The sequence below is a fragment of the Marmota flaviventris genome, chromosome 2, assembly GCF_047511675.1.
Source record: "Marmota flaviventris isolate mMarFla1 chromosome 2, mMarFla1.hap1, whole genome shotgun sequence".
Classification (NCBI taxonomy): domain Eukaryota; kingdom Metazoa; phylum Chordata; class Mammalia; order Rodentia; family Sciuridae; genus Marmota; species Marmota flaviventris.
In genome coordinates, this window is record NC_092499.1 from 133,135,268 (window position 1) to 133,141,267 (window position 6,000).

Here is a 6,000-nt window from a genome sequence, read left to right on the forward strand (position 1 = left end):
AATTTGGGGGTGGGAGGTACTAGAGATTGAACCAAGCAGCACTTTACCATTGAGCTATATCCCCAGCCCTTCTTGTTCTTATTTTGAGACAGGGTCTTGCTAAGTTGCCCAGGCTGGACCTGCACTTGCAATTCTCCTGCCTCAGCCTCTAGAGTTGCTGGGATTATAGGTGTGTGGCACTGTGCCCGGATTAGATTTTAAATTTTTTTTAAAAATGATCGGTCTCTATTGGCAGATAAAAAGTTTGACTGAAACAATTACAATGTATTGTTCAAAATCTACAAAACTAAAATGGTGTAAAAGAAACTCAAACAACCAAAGTTCAAATTATTTTTGAAAGTTGGCAGCATTTATTTATATTTCTGAAATGATTAGGACTTAAACTAGCACTAGGATTTGGGGACACTGGAAGGGGATAGCTTCTTATCCTCCACATGAAGTCACTCTGCAGGCTGTCGGCAGGCTGTGCAGACAGCATTCTGTTCTGGTAGCTGTGGGTTGTTTATTAATGACACATTGAGACTTTCGACTTTAAAATTCTGTAATTACTGCCAAGTCCTCATGCATATTTGAACTTTCTGTTTCTTTGGCTTGGTTTCCTTTTTTTGTTTGTTTGTTTTATGAATTTTGTTTTATCTTGGAACCTATTAGCTCTGAGAGCCAGGTGTGCTTACTCCCATCGTGGGCAAAGGAGGCATTGAGTGTATTGGTGTTTTAAACTATATCACATATCCATGACAAGTTAACTCCACATCATGTATGACCATAAGAGTGGAAACCTAAATAGAATAAGTTATATTGCATGTATGTTATATTCTGCCAAAATACATTCTACTGTCCTGTAATAACTAAAAATAAAAAACAAAATATTAATAAAAAACTTTATCACAGAGCTTTGAAAAATACAAAGTAGTAGGAAGAAAAGTCAGAAAGAAAAAAAAAAAAAACAAGACCAAAACAAATAAAAAGTAGTGTGAACACCCATGACCCAATTTCAATTATCATGAATAATTTTTTTCTTTTTTCTTTTTGCTGAAGGTGAATTCTAAACTGGGAACTGTGGTTGGGCTTAAGAAAGACAGGTTCAACAGAGGAAATGGAATCAAATAGCATTAGGGTAATTATCAGAGAAAGGAGGGAGAGAGAGAGAGAGAGAGAGAGAGAGAGAGAGAGAGGAGAGAGAGAACGCACGAGCGCAAAGGAGAGAGAGAGGGAGTGCGAGCAGGCAAGGAGACTGAAATAGAAGAACATCCATAATAAGATTACTATATTTATCCCTGTGTTCCTCTCCTGCTCCATTTCCACAGTTCTCTCTACTTTCTGTCTAGTTTGTTCTTTGCTTTGAAATCTCAATAACCTGGGTAAGCAGAAGCATCTCTATGCAGAGGGATTGTACTCTGTACCAGAGGATGGGATTCTTGGCACTCTGCATCAGAGTGAAGCAAAAGGGAGCATACACCCTCTGTTGCCTTTTGCCTCTCTCTTGCCAGTCTCCCTGGAGGATGCAGCCTCACTGCCAGTCCTTCAAGCCTGGAGGCTTCCTCCTCCTTTACTCTACAGAAGGAACTTGACTCCTAGTCTTAGAACATGGCTACTTTTCCTTTGCTAGTGAGGCTTGGGAATAGGGCAGGGAAAAGAAAACTCTAGTCAGAGGAAGAGGTCTGTTGGTCCTCAGGGACACTTCACCTGTGAGCAGCATTTCCTCAAACCACAGTCCTAAAAATGTTGAGGATTCTGAACATTTAATGAAACAGGGACATCCACAAAGACACATCCCTAAAGTAGTTGTGTGCATAATATTTACAAGAAATATTTGCCTGTTAAAAACTCTGAGATGGTTTGCAATTAAAATAACCCTCTTTCACCTTGTCTTGGTTTAATAGTGAAACTTTTTTGGTGACTACTTATTAATATCTCATGGGATTGTTGTATTTTATGAAACACAGTTTTAGGGGGGTGCTGTCCTGAAATAATTCCTTCCAATCTGAAACCATAGGGTGGGATAAATCGCCTCTCCCAGCTGGCTGAGAGACAAGGTTTGGGAATGATGAAAGATCAGAAACCGGAGATTTGGAGTGGAATGAGGGGATGTAAGATCATTAGCAGGAGTACTGGTGGTCTTGAGGGCCAGTGTGGGAGTGCTAATGTGTGCTCACCAAACAGAGCAGGAAGAGGGGCCACTCATCCCTGGGCAGCACTGGAGCAGGTGTGGTGCCCTTCAGAGACTTAATGGAGCCAAGGGGAACCCTTTGCTCTGATGGCTTAGGGAATGGACCTTCTAGGCCAGGGAAAGCTTATTATGCCTGCTGCAAAAGGCCAATGGCCAAAGAGAAACATTCATTCTTAAAAAAGGGAAAGCAAAGATCAGCAGGCCAAGGGAGTACACATTGGCCCAGGAGTTAGAGAGCAAAGGAAAAATAACCTAATGTCTGTCTGTATCTGTGTATTTTTATAGCAGGTATCTTTAAGGAATTTTTGCATTTTCAGAATATTTTATTTGTATTTATATATTTAATTATTGTGGCACAGGGGATTGAATCCAGGGTTGCTCTATCACTGAGCCACATCCTCAGACCTTGCCTTGCTAAGTTAGCCAGGCTGGCCTTGAACCTGTGATCCCCCTGCCTCAGGCTCCCAAGTTGCTGGAATTATAGGCCTGCACACCATGCTCAGCTAATTCATTTTCTTTTAAAAGCCTAGATTCTTTTTTTTAAAAATTTTTTATTGTTGGTTGTTCAAAACATTACAAATTTCTTGACATATCATATTCCACACTTTGATTCAAGTGGGTTATGAACTCCCACCTTCACCCCATACACAGATTGCAGAATCACATCAGTTACACATCCATTGATTTACATATTGCCATACTAGTGTCTGTTGTGCTCTGCTGCCTTTCCCATCCTCCACCCTCCCCCCTCCCCACCTCTCCCCTCCCCTCCCCTCCTCTCTCTCTACCCCCTCCACTGTATAACCCTGAGGGTCTCCTTCCATTTCCATGCAATTTCCCTTCTCTCTCCCTTTCCCTCCCACCTCTCATCCCTGTTAAATGTTAATCTTCTTCTCCTGCTCTTCGTCCCTACTCTGATCTTAGTTACTATCCTTATATCAAAGAAGACATTTGGCATTTGGTTTTTAGGGATTGGCTAGCTTCACTTAGCATAATCTGCTCTAATGCCATCCATTTCCCTGCAAATTCTATGATTTTGTCATTTTTTAATGCAGAGTAATACTCCATTGTGTATAAATGCCACATTTTTTTTATCCATTCGTCTATTGAAGGGCATCTAGGTTGGTTCCACAGTCTTGCTATTGTGAATTGTGCTGCTATGAACATCGATGTAGCAGTGTCCCTGTAGCATGCTCTTTTTAGGTCTTTAGGGAATAGACCAAGAAGGGGAATAGCTGGGTCAAATGGTGGCTCCATTCCCAGCTTTCCAAGAAATCTCCATACTGCTTTCCAAATTGGCTGCACCAATCTGCAGTCCCACCAGCAATGTACAAGTGTACCCTTTTCCCCACATCCTCGCCAGCACTTGTTGTTGTTTGACTTCATAATGGCTGCCAATCTTACTGGAGTGAGATGGTATCTTAGGGTGGTTTTGATTTGCATTTCTCTGACAGCTAGAGATGGTGAGCATTTTTTCATGTACTTGTTGATTGACTGTATGTCCTCCTCTGAGAAGTGTCTGTTCAGGTCCTTGGCCCATTTGTTGATTGGGTTGTTTGTTCTCTTACTGTCTAATTTTTTGAGTTCTTTGTATACTCTGGATATTAGGGCTCTATCTGAAGTGTGAGGAGTAAAGATTTGTTCCCAGGGTGTAGGCTCCCTATTTACCTCTCTTATTGTTTCTTTTGCTGAGAAAAAACTTTTTAGTTTGAGTAAGTCCCATTTGTTGATTCTAGTTATTAACTTTTGTGCTATGGTGTCCTATTGAGGAATTTGGAGCCCGACCCCACCGAATGTAGATCGTAGCCAACTTTTTCTTCTATCAGACGGCGTGTCTCTGATTTGATATCAAGCTCCTTGATCCATTTTGAATTAACTTTTGTGCATGGCGAGAGAAAGGGATTCAGTTTCATTTTGTTGCATATGGATTTCCAGTTTTCCCAGCACCATTTGTTGAAGATGCTATCCTTCCTCCATTGCATGCTTTTAGCCCCTTTATCAAATATAAGATAGTTGTAGTTTTGTGGATTGGTTTCTGTGTCCTCTATTCTGTACCATTGGTCCACCCGCCTGTTTTGGTACCAGTACCATGCTGTTTTTGTTACTATTGCTCTGTAGTATAGTTTGAAGTCTGGTATCGCTATACCGCCTGATTCACACTTCCTGCTTAGCATTGTTTTTGCTATTCTGGGTCTTTTATTTTTCCATATGAATTTCATGATTGCTTTCTCTATTTCTACAAGAAATGCCGTTGGGATTTTGATTGGCATTGCATTAAACCTATAGAGAACTTTTGGTAATATCGCCATTTTGATGATGTTAGTTCTGCCTATCCATGAACAGGGTATATTTTTCCATCTTCTAAGATCTTCTTCTATTTCTCTCTTTAGGGTTCTGTAGTTTTCATTGTATAAGTCTTTCACCTCTTTTGTTAGGTTGATTCCCAAGTATTTCATTTTTTTTGAAGATATTGTGAATGGAGTGGTTGTCCTCATTTCCATTTCAGAGGATTTGTCTCTGATATACAGGAATGCCTTTGATTTATGCGTGTTGATTTTATATCCTGCCACTTTGCTGAATTCATTTATTAGCTCTAATAGTTTCTTTGTAGAGCCTTTTGGGTCTGCTAGGTATAGAATCATATCATCTGCAAATAGTGATAATTTAAGTTCTTCTTTTCCTATTTTGATGCCTTTAATTTCTTTCGTCTGTCTAATTACTCTGGCCAGTGTTTCGAGAACTATGTTGAACAGAAGTGGAGAGAGAGGGCATCCCTGTCTTGTTCCAGATTTTAGAGGGAATGCCTTCAGTTTTTCTCCATTCAGAATGATGCTAACCTGAGGCTTAGCATAGATTGCTTTTACAATATTGAGGTATGTTCCTGTTATCTCTAGTTTTTCCAGAGCTTTGAACATAAAGGGATGCTGTACTTTGTCGAATGCTTTTTCCGCATCTATCGAGATGATCATATGGTTCTTATTTTTAAGTCTATTGATGTGGTGAATAACATTTATTGATTTCTGTATATTGAACCAGCCTTGCATCCCAGGGATGAATCCTACTTGATCATGGTGCACAATTTTTTTGATATGTTTTTGTATCCGATTCACCAGAATTTTATTGAGGATTTTTGCATCTAGGTTCATTAGAGATATTGGTCTGTAGTTTTCTTTCTTTGAAGTGTCTTTGTCTGGTTTAGGTATCAGGGTGGTGTTGGCCTCATAGAATGAATTTGGAAGTTCTCCCTCTTTTTCTATTTCCTGAAGTAGCTTGAAAAGTATTGGTATTAGTTCTTCTTTAAAGGTTTTGTAAAATTCTGCTGTATACCCATCTGGTCCTGGGCTTTTCTTAGTTGGTAGTCTTTTGATGGTTTCTTCTATTTCCTCAATTGATATTGGTCTGTTTAGGTTGTCTACATCCTCCTGACTCAATCTGGGCAGATCATATGACTTAAGAAATTTATCGATGCCTTCACTATCTTCTAATTTATTGGAGTATAAGGATTCAAAATAGTTTTTGATTATCTTCTGTATTTCTGAAGTGTCTGTTGTGATATTGCCTTTTTCATCCCGTATGCTAGTAATTTGAGTTCTCTCTCTTCTTCTCTTCATTAGCATGGCTAAGGGTCTGTCGATTTTGTTTATTTTTTCAAAGAACCAACTTTTAGTTTTGTCAATTTTTTCAATTGTTTCTTTTGTTTCGATTTCATTAATTTCAGCTCTGATTTTAATTATTTCTTGCCTTCTACTTCTTTTGCTGTTGTTTTGCTCTTCTTTTTCAAGGATTTTGAGATGAAGTATGAGATCATTTATTTGTTGGTTTTTTCTTTT